Genomic DNA, 25,170 nt, shown 5'->3' with positions numbered 1-25,170 from the left:
CACCCTTGTTTTCCATAAATCTGACAAAATAGTCTCACAAACTGATGAAATATAACCAATAAAGATGAATGCAAGAAAAGCAATTCAAAATATGAACCTTGGAAAGTGTGAAGTCTCTGGTCGCAGTGTGCTTTTTTGGCCACTACTCTGGCTCAGTTCCCTGTGACAACATAGCGACAACTGCGGTGGGAGGCCAGGAAGACCTCTCTGAGGCAGGAGGGCACTTTGGATGAGGGCGCCACCTGCCGCAGGGGAGCCAACCGAAAAATTTTAGCTGTGCTTTTTTTATGGAACTGACAGGGGTTTAAAGATATTAAGGCAGTTGAAAGTAAAAATATGCACAATTACATCCAGAGTTTTTTTTTTAGTGTGTGAAGCAGTATTTCAAAAACTGGATGTTACATGTGGTTATGTTATTGGAGATGGGAATAGTTTCATGTAAGTAATGTTCACATTCTATTATGTAACATATGTTATCTTCTAAACAGAATCAGCAACTTTCATGGCCTGTTGGATTTCATTGGAAGTATAGTAGTGTGTGCCCTGATACTTTGAAAATAGGAATTTCTTGATGACATTAGATAACTTTGTCCTCATATTGCAGAATGCAAGTGTGGAGTGCATTGAACCTAGTAGTGAATATGAAGTTCATGGCAGTTGCCACTAGAAGGCTGAGTTGACTGAGTGGAAATAATACATTTCAGCCATGATGTTTTATGTATGTAGTATTAGATAAATAGCAGACAAAAAAAAGTGTTAATTGCAGCAGATTATGTTTGAATGCGTATAAGGAAAAGATGAGCTACCGGAACCACTTGCGAATTAAGTAACCTGGTTGATGGGTACAGGTCCTAGGTGGCACTGAAATATAGACATCTTCCCCTCTGAAATGGATTGGTTTTGTAACCTGACCGTTCAGTAACAAATGCAACATGACTAAGTAACTTGAATTATTTGTGTAATTATTCCTTCCAGAATGTATCACAATGCTCCCTCTCTCCTTTTTTAAATTAATTTTGCATGTAGTGTACGCAACACAGGTTGTCTGCTACACTTGGTGAGCTCTAACAGTGCCAGCATACTTAAGGAGCCTCCCTGTAACAGCCTCAGCTAGTATGTCTTTACACACATCAGATTTTCACAGATCACAGTTTAAAAGAAGATTCAAGCATTAATAATTTTCATAGCGAATCATAAAAATATTTAACATTGATGTAATAATAACATAATACCAAACACAGTGTGGTTGACATAGTTCATAAGTGTATTGAACTTCATGAGTATGAACAAAGAACACTGGTTACTACAGAAATTAATTATACATTTTTGACTTCTAGTAACTGTATGATGATAACCTTTGCGCATAGTTATTCACGTGTGTGGGGCTAGGTAAGAAATGCTAGAGCTGTTATCGGGTGCTTCTATACAGGGTGAGGCAGCTAAGTCATAACACCCCTTGTATCTCCCCAACCATAATAGATACAAAGATGCCGTTTGGACAGTGAATTGCAGGGACAGGGGCTACTTGAATAAGTCACATTTCATGTTTGTGCTATTTTTTGTTAGAGAGATATTAGGCCGACTTTGGTTTTTTTTTAATGGAACCCTGTGTTAAATTTTAGCATAACATGATGGGCTTAAAAAGACAGTTTCAAATATGTGTACTTCATAATATGTAGACGAATAGTTTTTGAGACACAGATATGTTCTCGTATCGTGTTTGTCCTTCAGTTATTTCGTGCATATTTGTTTTTTATTTGAAAATATTTACTATTGATCACAATACAAAGCAAACAGACAGAAAGGTGCAAAATACATACTGAACGTAATACAAAACTTTACTGAAGCATGTGCTCAAAATGCTTCCCCTCTACTGCAATGCACATTTGTAGTTACCGTTCGAATGATTTGTGAATGGCTGCGAAGGTGTCACGTGAAATATCAGCACATGCTTCAATGATACATTACTTCGTATCGTCTGGTGTAGTTGGTATTTGAGCATACACTTTGTTTGATTGCGCCCCACAGAAAAAAATCAAGAAGAGTCAAATCAGGAGACTGGGCTGGCCACTTCACTTAATCACATTTTCCTATCCAACAATCCGGGAACTTTTTATTCAACAGCTCTGTAGCCACACGGGAAGAGTGAGGAGTACAGCCGTCATGTTGGAACCACATGCACTGACCCGTAGTTAGTGGTATCTCTTCCAACAAAATGAGCAGAACAGTTTTGCAGAAACTGTGCATAGTTATTGCCATTTAGTATACCCGGAATGATGTACGGCCCCACAATGACATTTCTGACGATGCTGCACCACACGTTAACACTCCACGGTTGCTGATGCTGTACTGTCGGAGCCAATGAGGTTTCTCTATTGACCAGTAATGCATATTATGCAAATTCACATTACCATGGTTTATGAAAGTCACTTCATCAGTAAAAAGCACTCGTTGAAAAAAACTTTGGATCATCTTGTAGGCGCTGCAGAGCAAACCAACAAAATTCCTGGTGCCATTCAAAATCCACACCGGAGAGTGCTTGATGTAATGAGAGGTGAAATGGGTGAAATCTATTCCGGTGCAATATGTGTAGAACACTTCTCTGACTTACACCACATTCCGAGGCGATATGTTGTGATGAAACCATAGGGTCGTTATGTGCCAACGCTAGAACGGCCTCTTCAGGTACCTCGCCAGTTGCAGTTTTCTGCCTTGTCCTCTGTATGGCATTCCATGATCCTGATTCAAGTAGTTTCTTGCAAATACGTGCAAGAAGCTGGCACGTAGGACGCTCACGATCAGGATGTACCTCTCCATATCGCTTTATTGCTCTAACAGTATTTCTTCTGCTTTCACTGTACACTAGAAGCATATCTAACTTTTCCTCGTTGGTGTACATTTCTGATCCAAGAAACTGTGATGGAAATGCAATGTCTCATTACCCCAGCAGCACATTTATACCTTTCTCTCCAGCTGCCTCGTGTGTCACCATGCAACGTTATTGAGAATCAGGAAAACAAAGCCTTCTCTGTTAAGTTCCTGAGTGGTCAACAGGAAAGGTCGCATTGGACAACACCACTTCAAAGAACGAACACGATACGAGAACATATCTGTGTCTCAAAAACTTTTCGCCTAAATATTATGATATCCACATATTTGAAACTGTCTTTTTAAGCCCATCATGTTATGCTAAAATTTAACATAGGATTCCATTTAAAAAAACCAAAGATGGCCTCATATCTCTAATAAAAAATAGCACAAACATAAAATGTGATGTATTCAAGTAGCCCCTGTCCCTGCAATTCACTGTCCAAATGGAATCTTTGTATCTAATACGGTTGGGGAAATACAAGGGGTGTTATGACTTAGCTGCCTCACCCTCTATATGGATGAGTATATGAGAGTAATCTGTGAAATCTATGAACACATTTTGCTTTCAGGAGATAGAGGCCAAAATTAGTAGCGATGGAATCATAGTGAACCATATGTAGGTATTTTGTTTAACTGTGTGTTAGACAACTGTGAAATTTAAAAAAGTTACATGCACTATTTTGTTAATACATCTGCAGAGATTTACCAACTTCATAGGTTCATAGTTTAACTAATATGCTTAATTTCTCAATTAACGCTTTATTCTGATAATCAAAGGTATAAGGTCCGAAAATTGAGGAAACAAAATCATGATGTTGCTTCTTGGAATTAAACGTGCTTTAAGGTCTGGAGGGTAGAAAGTTCGGTTACAAAAAACTTTAGTTCATGATTGTAAGAAAAAGTAAAATGTTTACTTGAAAAAGGATATTAGGGTTTTCAAATTAGGTATGCCACTTTGGAAATAAATAATTATTATCCTACAACATTTTTATGAACACATGGTTTTTGAACATGAAATTACAGATTTCGCTTAAAAGAAAATATTTTTGATGAACCAAATATACCATTGTAATCAACATTGCTCAAATAAACCATGTATAATGAATTGGAATGAAATGTAGCTTAGAGAAGAAATTTGGTATTTTAAGTCATTAAATATGGTGTAGTTGTCAAAAGTATAACAGAGAGAAGGAAAAAATATCTGAGGAGTAGTATATAGCAAATGGAGTTATTCCACTGTGCTATGTTTAACATTGAAGATAAATTATTTATAGTAAAGATGATTGGCAGATTAGACATAATGCATAGAGCTAAAAACTGTAATAATTGACAAGAAAACAGTATAGTAATTCTGTGAGTCACAAACTTCTAAATGTGTTATTATCACTGAATGCAGGAGAGGTAACCAAAGTGAAAATGTGAAGGTACTATAGTGCTTTTAGTAGGACCACTCTGGTTATTTTGTATGTGATCAGGCTCTGGTCCATGTGTTCATTTTTAAGAAAAAAGAGTAAAGGAATCATCCAGTTTGTAGCTGATATCTACATCTATACTCTGCAAACCACTGTGAAGTACATGACAAAGGGCACTTCCCAGTTACCAGCTATTAAGGCTCCTTCCCATGCTGTAGTTAAAGTTGTCCTCACAATCCCTATGGGAGTGATACGTAGGGGGTCAAATTGGACTGCTGTTGACTGTTCACCAGAAAAATGCACCAGCCACAGTTCCTCAGTGGTAGGTGGCAATGCCCCAGTCTACCCCTCTTTTATTCCTGGGTGGGACACTGGTAGAATTCATCTGTATGCTGCGAATGGATCTTGCATGAGTACCTGTGGCCATGTCACCTTTCATCTCTTCTTCAGTCTTAGATGTGAGTTTGTATGGAGGTTTGTCGTCACTGACATGCTATACCAATTGCTGCAATGGATTTCTTATCTCTTACGTCCTCCCTAGATCTTCACCATCAATGCCAACTTGACTCTAAAACAGTTTTCTATTGTGGGCACCTATGCCATGCCAGCGTTGCTCCCAAAGCGAGTTCCTTCATATTGTCAGAGAGGATCTGTTGCCCTTCAGATAGGTAGCTGGGCATCACCATTCCATGCTGACTAGAAGAACAGCAATGTGTAGTGCCCTTGGGTGATTACCATCAGCTTAACATGAAAATGATATACGATTGCCACTTATCGAACACTTTGCAATGCACATTGCGGGCAAGATAGTTTTCTCCACAGTCAACATCATCCAAGCATTTTATCATAACCAGTTGCACCAAAAGGTGTGTTTAAAATTTCTGTTTGCACTCCATCTCCTGGCATTGTTGACACAGACATGTATCCAGCAGGAAGATGCCATCGCCATTGAGGAAGACATCAAGTATGAAGGAGTGCAGGTAGCTTGCTGTAATGTTCATGTAGTCCACAGCTGTCATGGTGTCTACTACCACAGGGCCCATGGAAGCCCAGGTGAATGTCCCCCTTAAGGTAATACTGCACCATCTACCTCCATCCATAGTGTGGTGCATTTTTTGACCAGCTGTTTACCTGGATTATGATATATTCAGACATGATCATCGACCTGGTGTAACAAGATACGGTTCATCCAAGAAGTGACACTTTCCCATTGAACCGTGGTCCAATCTCTATGGTCTCGTGCCTACTGCATTCGTAATTGATGGTACCGTTTGGTCAGCATAGTACACTTACGGGTAATCAGCTGTAGAGCCACTTATTCAGCAATGTGCACTGATCAGTGTTCTCCGAAACACTTGTGTCCACACTACCAATGTACCCTGTCATCAGATCTGCCGCAGATCACCACCTATCCTGCCTTACAGATTGTTTTTGTTCTGTTATGATGTGTATACATCCAACTTAATGCTTTCAGCATCTTTACGCACATTCCATAAATGCTCACAAGAGTAGCACACAAACAGCCCACCATCTTCACCATTTCCAAGGTGCTAGTTCTCAGGTGTCAGGCCATAACAATCTGCCCTCATTCAGAGTCGTTTAATTTAAACTTTTTTCTGCATCTGGTTTGTAAATGAATGGATGTTCCTAATTTTGGGGTGCTGAATACACTGGTAAAATCAGTTTTTCTCTATGTCATCACATTTCCTAGATAAACAGCAGAATAAAAGTGGTAATAGCGAAAATTGACACAATTGAGTCAAACAAAAATATGCATTCAGAACGTTTGAAATCAATACTATTTTCTATGTATATATGAGCATGATGTCAATAAAAGATCCAAATTAGTTCAGAAGATATTTTCACCTTTGGTTTTTGAAAAATGCTAAGACAGAGCTCTTCTTTTGTTTGCCGTTTCATCACTCTCCTTAACAAGACCCCGGCAGTAGTCACCCTTCATCCAAGGGTTCCAATGGCCTTGGTAACAGTGTTCCATGGTAAGAATGTCTTAGTGAAAACATTCACCATGCTCATCGCTTACGGTTCCCAAATTTTCCTGGAAGAAATCAAGGTGAGAATGCAAAAAGTGAATTTTAAGATACATTCTACACCACATGTTCTTATAGTTGTCCAACAGATCATTCACAATGGTAACATACTTTTTGTCTTTTCTGTTACCCAAAAAGCCCTTCACAATTGCTTTAAAAGAAGACCAAGCAGCTAATTGGATATCTGTGAGTTTGGTATCAAAGGTTGGCTCTTTCAGCAATTTTATTGCTTTGCCTCACTTAATTTGGGAAACTTTTCTTTTAAGCAATTGAAGGCCTCACCTTCTTTATCCAGAGCTTTCACAAAGTTCTTGATAAGGCCCAACTTGATATGAAGGGGAGGCAGAATGATTTTATCGAGCTCAACCAATGGAGTATTGTTCACATTTACATTTCCGGGAACATATGACTTCCTTATAGGCCATTCCTTGACTGAAGAGTGGTTCTTGGTGTCACAGCTGTCTCAAACGCACAAAAAGCAGCAGTATTTCGTGAATCCAGCCTGTAAACCTGTAAGGATTGCAACAACTTTTAAGTAGCAGCAAAGCTGTCATTCATGATCCTTATACTTGAGTGCCTCTAGCAGGAAAGCCATGGTTTCAGAAGTTTCTTTCATATCTACTGCGTAAGCCAAAGGTACTGATGGAATTGCATTGCCATTATGCAGTAGTACTGGTTTCAAGCTGGTTTTACTGGAGTCAATAAATAGTCGCCACTCCTGTGGATTATGTTGTACACCTAGCTGCATCATCAGACCCTTGAAATCTTTAAATACACACATTGAATTCTTCATATCGAAATATTGAGCGAAGGAAGCACATCTTGATCTGAAACAGGAAATTTTTGTCCATGGAGCTAGAAAGTTCTGTTGTTGCAGTCTCGACCCCAAGAGTTCAGTTTACTGTTTCGAAAGTTGTAGATTGTGAACCAAATCATTCAGTTCCTTTCGATTAAAGAGCAGAGGCGAAGTGTCATGATATTGAAGACAGTACTCTTCTAGATGTTCAATACTTTCTGATTCACTTGATAAGGTGTCTGATTCTGTGGCTTTAAAGTTACAGATAGAAACAGGCAACCCCTCATCATGGAGCACAGGCAAATGCACTTAAGATACATTTGGATACTATATTTTATGTCTAGTTTTGCTTGAATATCCCGAAATATTTGTAACACAGATGTAATAGTGTGAATAATGGTTTTTAGGCTCGCACCACACCATCGGAACAGTGAATGACATTGCTCGGCATTTTCCTTTCAACCAAAGTTGTAGTACAGGTTATGCAGGCAATATTAGGTGTAAAATTTTTATCTTGATCACCAACAGGACAATTAAAATACAATGTATTTGCCTTCTTAACCAAATCAGTGATTGGTTTTCTTTGGGCTTTTGGAGTGAATTTCCCACACGCATAACAAGAGTTGTCAAGGTGGTTTAGACAGCAAGGTTTACTAGTTGCCATTTTTCTTAGTGCAAGTTTTAAACACAAAAAGTTCGCACTATCTTTCACAGGAAACACTCCCTGAGGATCTCTTGCGCCACTGGATTACCACACCAACCATTTACTGGCAATTTGTAGATCTTCTAGCTCTCCTCTGCAAATCAAAAACAAACAGTTAAACATCAAAACAGAAGAACAGCAAAAAGTGAAATACTGAATATGAAAAATAAACTTTTACAAGCTCAAAAATGGTACCTGCTAGAACATTTTGAAAGGTATATTCGGATTCTACACACCAAAATACATACTAGTTGATGTATCACATCCCAGATGCAAAGTGGCTGTTGAGTAGTGTAATCAGTGTGTGCTTTTGCTTTCATATTGATGATGAATGATTAGTCTTGGCTTTGCTGTGCCTTGACTGTTTAAAAAACTATCACCTGAAGAGGCATGTCTACTCACTCAAAACTGGTAGTGACTTTTTAATAACAGTATTTTAACAGCCAGTGTGAAAGGTTTTATTCACCATGTGGAATTTTGGTTGCAGTTCTCTGCCCTCTAAAATTTATGATTTTCTGAGACTACACTTGCAGAAGTTAGTATATGTGATTCATGTACCTACCCTCGCCCCCTCCTGTTTGGCCAGTATCACACATTTGTTGTTTTGCTATTAGAAATACACTCTGCATTTTCCCAAACCAGATTCCTCCTGTACTTTCGAATTGCCTGTAATTCCAGAAGATTCATATGCGAATACTTGATTTTTGTATCGTTCTTGGAATTAAGTCGCACTACATTTTTGAGTAACCTGTTTGAAGAATATATGATAAGTAGCACGAAGGTTTGGTTGGTTCTTGCACATGGCAATACACACAGAAACAAACATATATATATATATATATATATATATTGAATGTTTACAAACAAATGCATCAAAATTGTCCAACATTTGAACTGTGGAAGACTATCATGGAATTACGAAAAACCTGAATTAGCTGACACTTTAAAGTAAAACACCAACTGTTGCACATGTGGGGAGGACCCCTGGTTGGAGTGGGTGGCATCAGGGCAGATGGCACACGATGAAGCATAGTACATATATATATATGTGTGTGTGTGTGTGTGTGTGTGTGTGTGTGTGTGTGTGTGTGTGTGTGTGTGTGTGTGTGTGTGTGCGAGTGTATACCCGTCCTTTTTTCCCCCTAAGGTAAGTCTTTCCGCTCCTGGGATTGGAATGACTCCTTACCTTCTCCCTTAAAACCCATATCCTTTCGTCTTTCCCTCTCCTTCCCTCTTTCCTGATGAGGCAACAGTTTGTTGCGAAAGCTTGAATTTTGTGTGTGTGTTTGTGTTTGTTTGTGTGTCTGTCGACCTGCCAGCACTTTCATTTGGTAAGTCACATCATCTTTGTTTATATATATATATATATATATATATATATATATATATGGTTATAATAGAGGGAAACATTCCACGTAGGAAAAATATATCTAAAAACAAAGATGATGTGACTTACCAAATGAAGGTGCTGGCAGGTCGACAGACACACAAACGAACACAAACATACACACAAAATTCAAGCTTTCGCAACAAACTGTTGCCTCATCAGGAAAGAGGGAAGGAGAGGGGTAGACGAAAGGATGTGGGTTTTAAGGGAGAGGGTAAGGAGTCATTCCAATCCCGGGAGCGGAAAGACTTACCTTAGGGGGAAAAAAGGACGGGTATACACTCGCGCGCACACACACACACATATCCATCCACACATATACAGACACAAGCAGACACATTTCTCCTTCCCTCTTTCCTGATGAGGCAACAGTTTGTTGCGAAAGCTTGAATTTTGTGTGTATGTTTGTGTTCGTTTGTGTGTCTGTCGACCTGCCAGCACTTTCATTTGGTAAGTCACATCATCTTTGTTCTTATATATATATATATATATATATATATATATATATATATATATATTCTGTTGAATCCTACGTCAAATGACATCGTCGCTCAAACAAGTATGCCATAACAGCTACACACAACTGACTGTTTTGGTTCACCATTTACAATTAATACCCTACAAAATATTATAAATTGCATGGCAGTGGGTACTTCCTATTGTGCCTCATGTTATGGTTTCTTCTCATTCCATTCGCATATGGAGTCCAACAAGAATGACTGCTTTACTACCTCTTTGTGTACTGCAATGAGTCCAGTATTATCTTTGTGATCCCCGTGGAAACAACACATAGAAGGCTGTAGTATATTCGTGTGTGTGTATATATATATATATATATATATATATATATATATTGTAGGCTTTTGTGCAACAGTTGGTGTTTTACTTTAAAGTGTCAGCTAATTCAGGTTTTTCGTAATTCCATGATAGTCTTCCACAGTTCAAATGTTGGACAATTTATGATGCATTTGTTTGTAAACATTCAATAAATTCTTTTAGTCCTATTTGATATGGGTCCCACACTCTTGTTAAATTCATTGTACAATATTGTTCAAGTGTTTTGTATCCCTTAGGGGCCCCACAGCTCTTTTATGGGTACAAATGGGTACCCGTGTGATGCACATGGAGGCACCACAGAAATCACACTTGGTACCTGTGCTGTGAATACCTCGTGAAAGCTTAGGTGTGGTTGCCTATGTTTTTGGGGCTTCGGAACTCCCGGCATTGACAATAGTGACAGGCGGCGGTTGCTGTGGCGGGGTTGCATCCTCGAGGTGGTCGCCTGATTAGAATGGGTGGCACCACGGCAGACATTTGGCTCATGAAACATGTCAAACTCTCTAGCCACTCTACCGTGGGTGCATCTCTTCCTAGGAATAGTTCTGTCTGTTCTTGCCGCCACCAAACTTACTTACCCTCTCTCTCTCTCTTTTTTTTTTTTTTTTTTTTTTTAAACGCTTTTAGGAAAAGTTCATTGAAGTTGAGCCCTTAAGCGAGATGAGATCTGGCTCTGAACTTATAAAGACAATGTCTGCCAGCCAGTTGGGCGCCCTCCGTGTTTACGACTGCTTAGGAGACATCCCAGTGAATATCACTGCTCATAAGTTTCTCAATATGACACTGGGTTCAATTTTCCACAGGGACTTTCTCATCCAGTCCAGTGATTAACTTAGGGCTAATCTGGAATGATGTGGCATTCATTATGTCGCGCAAGGCCGTAAGGACAGTCATGTAGACACTGGCACTTTCATCATGGGCTTTGATGGGGATACCCTGCTTGAAAAAGTAAAGGTGATGGTGTACGGATGTGATGTCAAGCCATTCATTACACCTCCCATGCATTGTTACTGTTGCCTAAGTTTGGCCACATGCTCTCGCACTGCAGTACCACTCCCATCTGTGGTGACTGTGGCCACCCTCTTTGTGTGAGGAGCCCTTGCACCCAACTGCCTAACTGAATAAACTGCTGTGATCTACATTCTCCCCACTCATTGGGGTGTCCAGTATACACAAAGGAAAAAGGGATACCGGAAATAGAGATCCTTGACCGTCTCAGGCCTGGAAGAAATTCGACAGTCTTCACCCTGTGAATCTCTCATCTATCTTTTTCAGTTACGCCATCCCCTCCTCCTTACCCCTCATCCTGCCCTCCTTCCCTTCCGCCCCCCCCTGCCCCCCCGGTGGTTCCAGTCACTTCCCCTCAAGGAACTTCTCCTCCAGAGAAGAAACCCTCTTCTCTGGCCCCTGCTAGGGACGGGGCACCCTCTCGGAACACCCCTCTCTACTGTTCTCAAGGTGAGAAGCCTGCACGGTTGGGTTGGATGACCCCCTGCGGGTCTGGGGGTTAGAATAGGCCCAAGGTATTCCTGCCTGTTGTAAGAGATGACTAAAAGGAGTCTCTCACATTTTGGCCTTTATGTAGGGTTTGATCTCCATTTTTCAAAATTTTTCTGAAGAGCGAGCCAATCTGGAAGGGCATCTTTCATGGTGCATCGTGTACATCATGTGCTGAGACCTATTGCATACTTCGTCGTTGTGGATCTGCACTTCTGCTTATTCAACAACTGTTGGGCGAGGTCACCCCACCCCCCGGGTGGGTATTTTTCCATCAAATGTGCAGTATCATTTTCTATGCTGGTAGCCTCTGACCATACAGGGATTGCTCTGCTGATGCCTGTGCTGTTAACTCCCCACGTATGCCAAGGAACAGATGCCCGTCACCCTGGGGCATCGGGACTCCCAGCAATGGGCATCCTGCCAGGTGGCCTTTGCTGCAGCTGGGTGGCGCATGTGGGAGGACCCCTGGTTGGAGTGGGTGGCATCAGGGCGGATGGCACACGATGAAGCATAGTACATAATCTCTTGCTGGTAGTCAAACACACAGAAGTACGACCCCAAATCGTTCCTCTCCCTGCCCACATCAGGCTAAGGATACCAGTGACTCTTATTCGCCCCAGTACCTTGTATGTTTGAGACCTGATGGGGAATCTATTGTGACGATGAAGCCTCAGTTCTTTGTGGAGCATTTACAGGACAAGTTTAGGGAGTTCCAAAATGAGATCTGGGTCAGTCTTGATCAAAACAGCATCCTCTGCCCAGTCACAGGCGTTACTCGCTTGTGACAAGCTGGGGGATGTTTCTGTAACCATCATGCCCCATAAGAGCTTAAATGTGTTCTAGGGTATCATATTTCACAGGGACCTGCTTTTGCAGTCTGATGAGCTGCGCAGCAATTTAAAGTGGCGAGGTGTACATTTCATTCGGCTTGTCCACCGGCGTCTGAGGGATAAACAGGTTGCCACCAGTGCCTCATCTTGGCCTTTGAGGGTGATACATTACTCAAGAATATCAAGGTGATGGTCTACCACTGTGATGTAAAGCCCTATATCCCTCTTCCAAAGCGGTGCTTTAAATTCTGGAAGTTCGGCCATATATCTTCTTGCTGTACTTTCAGCGTCACAAGTCACCATTGCGGGCACCCATCACATCCCAATACTCCATGTGCCCCGCCTCTCATCTGTGTCAACTGCGGAGAGCACCACCTTACTCGTCTGACTGCAGTATTGTCCAGAAGGAAAGGAAAATTGTGGAGTAAAAGACACTGGACCGACTGACCTACACTGAGACTAAGAGAAAATTTGAACGCCTGCATCCTGTACGTATCAAATCGTCTTACACCGCCGCTATGACAGTTCTGGCACCATCGGCTCCGCCAACCCAGGTCACCTCTCAGAGCCGGAAGACTACACGTGCCCCCTCCCTGTTGCTCCTGCACCACTTACTTCGGGAGCAACACTCCATATCCCCCCCTCTACCCTCCCTGCAACCATCGGGGATATCAGTCCCCACTTCTGAGCCGGAGAAGTGTAAGTCTTTTTTGGTTCTTCTTGCTAAGAAGGGTTCCCTTGGGTCACTCCCTTCCCGGGTTTCTGCTAGTGGGAAAGATGACATCTACCAGTGGCTGAAGAGCCAAAAGCAGCTGGTTGTAAGGCTTCACAATCATCCTCAGTTCCGGAGCTGACTCAGTGAAGTCCTCCCAGGCAGGGAAACCCAAGCAGCAGGGAGATAAATCCAAAAAGAAGATACGCAAGACCAAGCGAATTGCGGTGATACACCACCACTACCTACAAGCTCTGTGTCCGTGGATGAGGTGGAGATTCTGGCTGAGGACCTAGATCTCACCTGACCTTCAGGCACTACTCAGGCAATAAGTCGATGGCAGTAGGTGACCCCGAGGTGTAAACTGCCTCACTGAACGTTCCATGCCTTTCCGGTCTCACGATGACATAATCCTCCAGTGGGATTGCGGTGGTTTTTTTCCACCGCCTGGCTGAGCTACGGCAACTGTTAAGCTTTACACCTGCTTTCTGCAGTGCCCTCAGAAAACCTGGTTCCCGGCAATGCAGACTCCTGTGCTCCGCAGCTATATGGGATATTAAGGGAACTGTAGCAACTATAATCGAGTGTCAGGTGGAGTTTGCGTTTATGTCCTAAACTCAGTCTGTAGTGAAACTGTGCCCCTTCAAACCCCTCTTGAAGCTGCGGCTGTCAGAATAAGGATGACGCAGGAAATAATGGTCTGCAATGTATATCTTCCTTCAGATGATGCAGTACCCCCGAATGTATTATCTGCACTGATTGATCAACTCTATAAACCTTTCCTACTTTTGAGAGATTTTAATGCCCATAACCTCTTGTGGGGTGGCACCGTGATTGCTGGCCAAGGCAAAGATGTCAAAAACTTTACTGTCTCAGTTCGACCTCTGCCTCTTCAATACTGGGGCTGCCATGCATTTCAGTGTGGCTCATGGTAGTTCCTCGGACATTGATTTATCAATTTACAGTCCAGGACTTCTCCCATCTATCCACTGGAGAAAACATGATGACCTTTGTGGTAGTGATCACTTCCCCATCTTCATGTCACTGCTCTGGCATCAGGACCACGGACACCTGCCCAGATGGGCTTTAAACAACTTTTACCTCTGCTGTCACCGTTGAATCTCCCTCACATGGGAACATCAATGTGATGGTTGAGCAGGTGACTACAACAATCCTTTCTGTGGCAGGAAACAAGATCCCTCACTCTTCAGGTTGCCCCCGGCGAAAGGCAGTCCCATGGTGATCGCCAAAAGTCGCTGAAGCAGTTAACGAGCGTCAGCGAGCTCTACAGCAGCACCCTTCCCTGGTGCACCTCATAGCCTCTAAACGGCTCCGTGCCAGCATTCACCAACTTATCCAACGATGGAAACAGGAGTTTTGGAGAGGTATGTGTCGACCATTGGGTGCCGTATGTCACCTTCCCAAGTCTGGATAAAGATCAGGTGTATTTTTGGGTACCAGACACCACCAGTGACCCTGGCATTAACATCAATGGTGTGCTCTCTTCTGACGCAAATGAGATTGCCGAGCACTTTGCTGAGCATTATGCTCGAGCCTCTGTGTAGCATTGCCGCCCCCCCCCCCCCCCCCCCCCCCCCCCCCCCGGCCTTTCACACTCTCAAACAGCGGCTGGAAGGGAAAGTCCTCTGGTTCACTACATGCCACAGTGAACCCTATAAGGCCTCCTTTACAGAGTGGGAGCTCCTCAGTGCCCTTGGACATTGCCCCGACACTGCTCCTGGGCCTGATCGGATCAACAGTCAGATGATCAAATATCTCTCATCTGACTGCAAGTGATATCTCCTCGTCATCTTCAGTCGGATCTGTTGCGCTGGCATCTTTCCATTGCATTGGCGGGAGAGCACCATCATTCTGGTGCTCAAACCCGGTAAAAACCCACTTGCTGTGGATAACTATCGGCCCATCAGCCTCACCAACGTTCTCTATAAGCGGCTGGAACGTATGGTATGTCAGCGGTTGGGTTGGGTCCTGGAGCCACGTGGCCTGCTGGCTCCATGTCAGGGCAGCTTCTGCCAGGGTCGTTCTACCACTGATAATCTTGTGTCCCTCGAGTCTGCCATCCAAACAGCCTTTTCCAGGTGCCAACACCTGGTTGCAGTCTTTTTTGATTTACAAAAAGTGTATGACACGACCTGGCTACATCAAATCCTTGCTATATTATATGAGTGGGGTCTCGAGGGCCCGCTCCATATTTTTATCCAAAACTTCCTGTCACTTCGTACTTTCTGTGTCCAAGTTGGTGCCTCCCATAGTCCCCCCTCCCCCATATCCAGGAGAATGTGGTCCCGCAGGGCACTGTATTGTGTGTATCTCTATTTTTACTGGCTAATAATGGTCTAGCAGCAGCTGTCCGTCTTACCTTCTCTCTATGCAGACAACTTCTGCATTTCGTACTGCTCCACCAGTAATGGTGTTGCTGAGCGGTGCCTACAGGGAGCCATCCACAAAGCGCAGTCATGCGCTCTAGCCTACAGTTTCCAGTTTTCGGCCACAAAGTCGTGTGTTATGCACTGTCGGCGTCGTACTGTTCATCAGGAACCGGAATTGTACCTTAATGACGATCCACTCGCTGTAATGGAGACTTAGACACCCGATTGACTTGGCTTCCTCACCTTCATCAGCATAAATGGAAGTGCTGGCAGCACCTCAATGCCCTCTGCTGCCTGAGCAACACCACCTGGAGTGCAGATCACTCTACGCTGCTGCAGCTGTACAGAGGTGTTGTTCAGTCCAGCCTTGACTATGGGAGTATGGTTTATGGTTTGGTAGCGCCCTCTGCATTGCGATTACTCGACCCAGTGCACCACTGTGGCATTTGCGTCGTGACAGGAGCTTTTAGGATGAGTCCGGTGACTAGCGTCCTGGTGGAGGCCGGAGTCTCTCCCTTGCAGGTTAGGCATGCACAACTGCTCGTCAGTTACATTGCACACATTCGTAGTTCTCCTGCACATCCAAATTACCATCTCATTTTCCCACCCACAGCGGTTCATCTCCCGCATCAGCGGCCCAGGTCAGGGCTTCCAATTGTAGTTAGTGTCCGATCCCTTCTTTCCGAACTGTAGTCCTTGCCTTTACCACCTATACTTGAGGTCCATTCACATACACCTCCATGGTGTACACCTAGGCCGAAGCTTCACTTGGGCCTTTCACATGACCCTAAGGACTCGGTTAACACTGTGGCTCTCCGTTGCCACTTCCTCTCGATTCTTGACATGTACCGAGTCCATGAAGTGGTTTATACCAACAGCTCAATGGTTGATGATCATGTTGGGTTCACGTATGTCCATGGAGGACATATTGAATAGCATTTCTTGCCCTATGGCTGCAGTGTTTTCACTGCCAAGCTGATGGCTCTATCTCGTGCTCTTGAGCACATCCATTCATGCCCTGGAGAGTTGTTTCTTCTGTGTACAGACTCCTTAAGCAGCCTACAAGCTATCGATCAATGCTACCCTTGTCATCCTTTTGTAGCGACCATCCAGGAGTCCATCTATGCCCTGGAACGGTCCAGTCATTCAGTAGTGTTTGTCTGGACCTCGGGTCACGTCGGAATCCCAGGCAACAAACTTGCCAACAGGCTACATGGAACCACTTATGGAGATCAGCTTATCTGCAAGTGACCTGCGTTCAGTACTACATTGCTAGGTTCTTCGAGTTTGGGAGACGGAATGCCATAACCTCAGTATGCACAACAAACTGCGTGCCATTAAGGAGACTACGAATGTGTGGAAGACCTCCGCGTGGGCTTCTCGCAGGGACTCTGTGGTTCTCTGTCAGCTCAGCCTTGGCCACACTTGTGTGATACACGACTACCTCTTGCGCCATTGATGACGCACCTCAGTTTCAGTGCGGCGGCTGGCTGACAGTGGCCCATATCTTGATGAGCTGTCCTTCTTTGGCTGCACTGCGACGGACTCTTCAGTTGCCGGAGTCGTTGCCATTAATTTTAGCTGACAACGCCTCATCGGCTAATTTAGTTTTATGTTTTATACATGTCTGTGGGTTTTATCATTCTATATAAGATTTTGTGCATGTCCTTTGTCCCTTTGTGTCCTCCACTCTAATGCTTTTAGTTTGGATGTTTTAATGTGTCGCCGAGTGGCTGGCTTTTCCTTTTTATTCTCGTGGTCGGCCATCAACGGTCGTCTGCTCTTTTTGTTTTTATCCCTTCTACCCGTCTCTTGCTTCTCTCTGTGGTTTTCTTTTTCTATTTTGTCAATAGTAGAGTTTGTTGTCCTTCTGTCATTCTTCTGGTTCTTCCATTCTCCTGTTATTGTGCTTTATGTCTCCTTTCTTATCTTCCTTCCCTTCTTTGTGTAATTATTTTACTGGGAACAAGGGACGGATGACCTCGCTGTTTGGTCCTTTCCGCCCCTCCTTGAAACAAACTAACCAACCAACCTGGGTTGGATGAGGGACGCACATCCAAGGGCCCCAAAGGTGCTCACTCTGTCTGATCCAGACATCGCTGCCAGCTATTCCCTTACTGATAACACTTCCTCCCTGCCTCCCTCTGAGGAGGAGGAGGAGGAGGAGGAGGAGGAGGAGGAGTAGTAGTAGTAGTAGTAGTAGTAAGTCCAAGAACGAGGCTTACCCTGTATCCTGGGGACTTCGCCCCCTCCTTCTCACTGTGCACCAGACCCAGTTTTTATGAACATCACCCCATCCTCATCAGTGATGACCACTGCTCCAGTGACAGGACCCCCCGCTTAACTTCTTTATGTGTAACCTGGACTCTTGCCATACAGTAATCCAGTGGAATTGCAATGTTTATTACCGCCACCTACTGGAAATACGATAATGTGTTTCCTCTTATTCTGCAGTCCGTCTTGCTCTTCAAGAAACACACTTCCGTGATGGCCACTCTCCAGTGTTTCATGCTTATTGGGTGTTATGTCGGATCCGTGCCGACCCTTGAGATAGCATCTGGAGGAGTCTGCACTTTCGTTCACACCGATGTCATTAGTAACTGGGTCCCCATTCATACCACCCTGGAAGCAATAGTGGTATGAGTGCAAATGACCCCAGCAATCACTATTTGCATTGTCTACCTCCCTCCAGATAGACCACTTCCTTATGTTGAACTACCTACATTAATACAGCAACTCCCACCCCCATATCTCCTCCTTGGGGACATCAATGCACACCATTCTCTGTGGAGAGTGCCACTTCAACAGATAGGTATCTTGTAATTGACCAATTTATTACAGACTTTTGATTTCTCTCTCCTCAATGACCATTCTCCTACCTATTTCTTGGTACCTTTTCTGCTGTTGATCTCACGATCTCTTCCCCTGCTCTAATGGCTTCTCTACATTGGTCACCCCATAATGATTTTTGTGATGGTGACCACTTTGCGATGATTCTGTCATTCTGCAGAGCCAATTGGCCGTATATACATCTGCTGTGTACTTCAACATCTCTCTCAGATTGGATAGATGCAGTCATGCGAGACGTCTCTGACACAATTCTTCATGCGGTTGGCACTGCTATCCCCCTATCCACTGGTCCCCCTCATCATCGACCGGTACTGTGGTGGACCAAGAATGTAGCCGTGGCTATGTAGGACTGTCAATGGGTGCTGCAATGATTTAAATGACATCCTTCACAGACCAACCTTATTGCTTTCAAACATCTCCATGCTAAGGCTTGTTACTTTATTAAGCAGAGTAAAAAGGAATGCTGGGAGCACACTGTTTCTTCCCTGGGGATATATGCCTCTTCATCTCAGGTATGATCCAATCTCTGTAGCCTTTCAGACCACCTGCGTCAATTGTCTAGGTTCTTATCCTACAGGGTGCTCTGTGTACTGATCTCTCAGTTGGTCTTTGCAGAAACTCATGAGACACTTTGTGACAGCATCGGAGCCCTCTTCCTATCCTGCCACCTTTCTCTGGCATAAACAGTGAGGTGAAAAAACCACCACCTATTTCAACCTACATCAAGCTGAAGCCTATAATGAACCCTTCACTGAACAGGAATTCTTGCAGGCTCTTGCCTTTTCACATGGCGTGGCTCCAGGCCCAGATTCCATCCACAACCAGTGATCCAACACTTGAATGTTACCCAGAGGCAACATCTACTCATGGTATTCAACTGCATTTGGCTCATGGGCTTCACCCTCTAACAATGGCAAGACAGCATAGTTGTCCCCATACTGAAGCCCAGGAAGAACCCAAAGTATGTCGACAGCTACCGACCGATTAGCCTGACCAACATACTTTATAAATTGCTCGAGAGGATAGTTAGCTTCCGATTATGTTGGGTACTCCTTTTTGTCCTACTGGCCTTTTGTACCCGTATCAGTGTGGCATCTGGGAAGACTGATCTACAATGGCCAAGATGGTAAACACCAATCCAACAGGCTTTTTCCAAATGCCGACACCTTGTTGCGGTCTTCTTTGACCTACGTAAGGCGTACGACACAGCTTGGCAATGTCACATTTTAGTTACCCTTTGTGACTGTGGTATTTCATGACCCCCTTCAGATTTTTATCTGTGAGTTTTTATCCCACCAGCTCTTCCAGGTTAGAGTTTGCACTTCACTCAGCATTATTCGGATCCAAGAGAACAGTATCCCGCAGGGTTCTGTGTTAAGTGTAACACTCTTCCTCGTTGCCATCAATAGGCTTGTAACCTCTCTTGGACCTCGGTTACCCCTGCCCTGTATGTAGACGATTTTTGCATATGATGTAGCTCCCACTCAGTAGCATCTGCTGAATGCCAGCTCCAAGGTGCCATCCGATGAGTCTCTGCCTGTGCCCTTTCGCATGGCTTCCAGATTTCTCCCTCCAGAGCACAGGTTCTCCCAATCCAGACCTTTATTTAGGTGACAAGTGCTTAGATGTTGTAGCACAATCCCGTTTCTTGGGCCTTCTTTTTGTAAAAGGTTGACATGGCTGCCCCGTGTTAGCCATCTGATTACTACCTGCGTGCGGAAGCTTAATGCTCTCCACCTCCTGGCCCACACACTGTGGGTTGCAGACCGTGCTTCTCTACTCCATATTTACCGCACTCTGGTTTTCTCCAGATTAAATTATGGTTTCAAGTGTATGACTCAGTGGCTCCCACCACTCTGAAACTGCTTGACCCTGTTCTTCTCTATAGTGTGCATCGGGCTATTGCTGCCTTTTGCATTAGTCGCATTGACAATCTCCTCGCAGAAATGGGGATTCCACCTCTACAAATACGATGGGGCCAACTCCTGGTTTCTTACACAGTCACCATTCGACAGTTTCTTGACCGTCCTGTGTACCTTCTCTTCTTTGGAAACAGGGGATGTCTCCCTCCTGATACCCACCCTTGGGTGGGATTGCTGGTTGGAATGCACCTCACCCCCACCTCCCACCAGAATGGTGCCGCCTAGACCATGGATTAGGACCAACCTATTCTAAGATCCTAAGGTCTCTGTCACCCCTATGATATATCGGTATCTTGTACATTCTATCCTTCAAGAGTTCCAGGGTGTTACCATGCTCTACACTGATGGTTCTAAAATGATAGATAAGGTGGGATACGCTTTTATGCCTCCTGCTCTCATGGAACATCATTTATTGCCAGATTCATGTAGCATGTTTACAGCATAGCTGGTAGCCATTAAAGGCCCTCCATTTTGTTACTCATCCCTCCTTCCACAGTGTTTTAATATGTACCGACTCAATGAGCAGCCTGCAGGCTGTAGACCAATGCTGCTCTAGTCTCCCTTTGGTTTCTGCTATCCATGACCTTCTCTCTGTCCTTGGCTTTACCAGCCGCTCAGTTGTCTTTCTCTGGGGTCCCAAGTCATGTGGGCATGAACTGGCTGACGGTTGGGTTAGAGAGGCAGATACTTGCCCCCATTCCCTTTCATGATTCCAGGTGCAGATATGCAGATACACATCAAATCTCTTTTCACCCAAAAGCGGAATGACATCTGGTGCACTAAGGCTCTCAGTAATAAACTCGGCACAATCAAGGAGACTACTGCAGTCTGAAACTCTTCCTTCTGCTCCTCTCGCAAGGAGTCCATTGTCTTACACTGTCTACGCATCAAGTCATACTAGGCACACCCATTGATTTCTCGTGCATAATGAACCACCCCCACAATGTGGCTGTGGAGGGACTGATGGTATCCCATATATTGGTGAAATGTCCCCTTCTTTTGGCCCTTTGTATTAAGTATAGCCTTTCAGATTCCTTGTGTTCAGTATTTGCAGATGGTTGAAATGGTCCTCAGTTTCGTATGTGAAAGTGGTTTTTATTTTCAGTTATAAATGTTTTCTGGGTCTGAGACCCATGACCACTCCCCATTTCAAAGACTGCTCTTTTATCCCTCTGTTTTTCCAGTTTTTAGATTATGCCTACCCTTTATGCCTTCTACTGTGTGTGTTTTTAGCTGCCTTACTTTAGAGTTTGATGCCTCTGACTGGATCCGCCTACTTTTAGCAGACACATGTATTCTAAGCATGTAACTTCTGAATTGAATTGCGGGACTGATGACCTCACTGTTTAGTCCCATAACCCTCTGTCAACCAACCAGGTGTTTTGTAAGCAGTCTTCTTTGTAGAGTGACTGCATTTTCCAAGTGTATCTAAGTCTGTCAACTCCTTTGCCTGTAATTGAGCCTATGTGATCATCTGTTTCGTATCTGTGCTGATAGCTACACCCAAGTATTTATATGAGTTATCTGATTCCAGTTGTGACTGATGTTTTAGTTTTGTAGTTTTTGTGTCTAATTCTACTAGTGACAAGTGCCTTCATGAATTCTGAAGTTGTATAGGGTCAGTTTATGCAGTGCCACTTTTCTCAGGCAGGTAGAATATCTAGCCACAAGAGATACTCGATTGCAGTTATCCTCTTCACAGTTGGCTTTATAGAAATTGTTCTTTACAGTAATATTCTGCTTTGATTCTAGGTACAGTTATCATATCTCTCTACTGTTGTGTGATTTCATGGAAGGTTAACTCAAGGTGGAAGAGCTTATATGAACTTTATAACTCTTGACAGTTTGTGTGACTGTGTCTTCTACATTTGTGTTGCTCACTAATAATGTCACAGCATTTTTAAAGAGCATTTCTCACTTTAGCTTAAGTTTCATTTAAGGTAGAGAAAACCATGAGAAATAATTCATTCGTCATCCCCCCTCCCTTTTCCTCCTTTTCAGCTGTTTTTATATTCCTTATTAGACTTCCAGCCTTATTTGGATATGACTTTCTATAAATTGACATTCTTGATCTGAATTTTCCATGTTGCTGAAAATACTGTGTATCTTGATTCATTTGTCTGCATCAACTAATATAAAACATTGGTGTGTAACTTTATTCCGACTCAGAGTGGGTAGCAAGAGTTGTGCCAGACACCTTGTCATCTGGATCCAGTATATGGCACGCCTGTTTTGTTTCCTCAAAAACTTTTACCAGTTATCTTCATCTCATATTCTCCATTTCAGAGTACCTCCTCAGATGAGTTGCTGTTCTCAGTGGGAAGACTTGTTTGACGCAGCTCTCTGCTGTATCCTGTCCAAGCCTCCTCATCTCTGAATAATTGTTGCAAGCTACATCCATTTGAACCTGCTTACCATATTTCTTACTCGGTCTTCCTGTACAATCTCCCCCCCCCCCCCCATCCCCTCCCGTCTGAACGGACATGCACGTACTAAATTGATGATTTCTAATCTGTAATGCAATCTACTCTCCTGTAGCACACATTTCGAAAGATTCTATTCTCTTTTATCTGAACTGCTTATCATCCAAGTTTCACTTCTGTACATGGTTACAGTCCAGACATATACCTTTGAAAAAGACTTCCCAACATTTAAATTTATATTTCACGTTTCTGAAGAAAATTTGTCAAACGTTTTCTTGCCATTACCAGTCAGCATTTTATATGCTCTCTACTTCAGCAATCATTAGTTATTTTACTACCCAAATAGCAAAACTCACCTACTACTTTTAGTGTCTCATTTCTTAATCTAATTCCCTCAGCAGCCTGATTTAATTGGACTTCATTCCATTACCTTGTTCTGCTCTTTTTAGTGTCTATCTTATATCCTTATTTCAATACACTGTCCATTGTGTTAAACTGCTCTTCCAAATCTTTTAATGTCTGAAAGAAGTACATTATCATTGGCAAACCTCAAAGTTTTTATTTATTGTCCCTGTGTGTTAATTTCTTCTCCATTTTTTTGCTCAGTGTATAGATTTGATAACATTGGTGGCAGGCTACAACCATGTCTCATTCCCATCTCAACAACTGCTTCCCTTTCTGTACAATTTGTAAATAACTTTTTTCCTCCCTGTGTTATACCCTGCTACCTTCAGAACTTCAAAGAGTGTATTGCAGTCAACATTGTCAAAAGCTTTCTCCAATTCTACAAATGATCTAAACATAGGTATGTCTTTCATTAACCTTTCTTCTGAGATAAGTTGTAGGATCATTATTGCCTCGTGTGTCCCTACATTTCTCCGGAACTCGAACTGATCTTTCCTTAGGTCGGCTTCTACCAGCTTTTTCATTCTCCTATAAAGAATTTGTTAGTATTGTGCAACCATGACTTATTAAACTAATAGCTCAATAATATATGCACCTGTTAGCACTTGCTTTCTTTGGAATTGGAATTATAACATCCTTTTTGAAATATAAGAGTATTTGACATGCATCATACATTTTGCACACCTGGTGTAATAGTTGTATCATGGCTGGTTCCCCCCGAGGAAACCATTAATTCTGATGGAATGTCATCTACTCCAGGGGCCTTGTTTTGACTTAGATTTTTCAGTACTCTCAGTTTCTTCTTGGAGTATCATACTCTTAATCTTATCTTCATTTGCGTCCTCTTCCCTTTCTATAATATAGCCTTAAAGTTCATTTCCTACGTATAGCCTCCCTATAAATTCATTTCAGCTTTCCCTTTTTTATTGACTTAATGTTTGTACCCTAGTTATATGGGCTTCTATAGACTTGTAATTGTCCTCCAGCCATTCGTGCTTAGCCGTTTCACACACCCTGTCAATCTCATTTTTAGATGTATTTTTTTCCTTTTGCTTGCTTCGTTTGCTGAATTTTTGTATTTCTTCCTCTCATCAGTTACTTCATTAACTTTTGTGATACCCAAGGATTTCCACTAGGCATTGTCTTTTGTATCTATTTGATCCTCTGCAGCCTTCACTATTTCATCTCTCTAACGTTCCCATTCATTGTCGACTGTTTTTCTTTTCCCTGTATAGTCAATCATGGTCTAATACTTGTTTTGAAATCCTCAAAAACTTCTGGTTCTTTCAGCTTATCTAGGTCCTATCTCCTCAATTTCTTACCTCTTCGAAATTCCTCTCTTTATTGAAATTTCTTCGTTTTTGATATACAGTTTATAGTCAATACATTATGGTCCAACTCCACATCTACCCCTGAAAATGTCTTACAGTTGAAAATCCGGTTGCGGGGTCTGTTTTTTTTCATTGTATAATTAATCGGAAGCCTTTCAATGTCTCCAGGTCTGTTCAATCTGCACCTTCTCCTAGGATTTTTAAACCAAGTGTTTTTGATAATAAAATTACATACTTTGCAAAATTCTACCATGTGGCTTCCTGTTTCATTCATTTCCCATGGTCCATATTCTCCTATTTTCCACGTCTTCCTTCCCTGGTAACAAATTAAAGTCCTCCATCACAATTAAGCTTTCCTCACCTTTATTATCTGAATTCTCTCTCTTATCCCATTATGCATTCTTTGAATCTCCTCATCTATGGAGATAATTGGCATACAAACTTGTACTACTATGGCGGGTGTTGCTTCAAACTTCATTAATTACTGCTTTATCTGACTTAAACCTATCCATTTCACTTTTTAAATTTCAAACCTATCTACCCTATTAAGGAATCTTAACATTACACCCCCTGGTGAAATCCCTGAGTAGCTCCACCCAGAGATCCTAATGGGCGATTATTTTACCTCCAGACTATTTTAACGAAGGGGATATCATCATCATTTAATCATACAGAGTACCTGCATGCCCTTGTGTGGGAAAAAATGGCTGTAGCTACCCCTTGCTTTCAGCCATTCTTACCACCAGCATGTTT

The 25,170-nt window shown here is 42.9% G+C and overlaps 1 protein-coding gene across 2 annotated transcripts in view; it reads left to right on the top strand.

The window, feature by feature from the left end:
• The window catches only part of LOC126236267 (RNA demethylase ALKBH5-like), a 116,168-nt gene that overhangs the window by 43,150 nt on the left and 47,848 nt on the right, over nt 1–25,170 (top strand). The window lies entirely within an intron of this gene.

This window comes from Schistocerca nitens, chromosome 2, assembly GCF_023898315.1.
Source record: "Schistocerca nitens isolate TAMUIC-IGC-003100 chromosome 2, iqSchNite1.1, whole genome shotgun sequence".
Taxonomy (NCBI): Eukaryota; Metazoa; Arthropoda; class Insecta; order Orthoptera; family Acrididae; genus Schistocerca; species Schistocerca nitens.
This window is presented reverse-complemented; position numbering and strand designations above follow the sequence as displayed.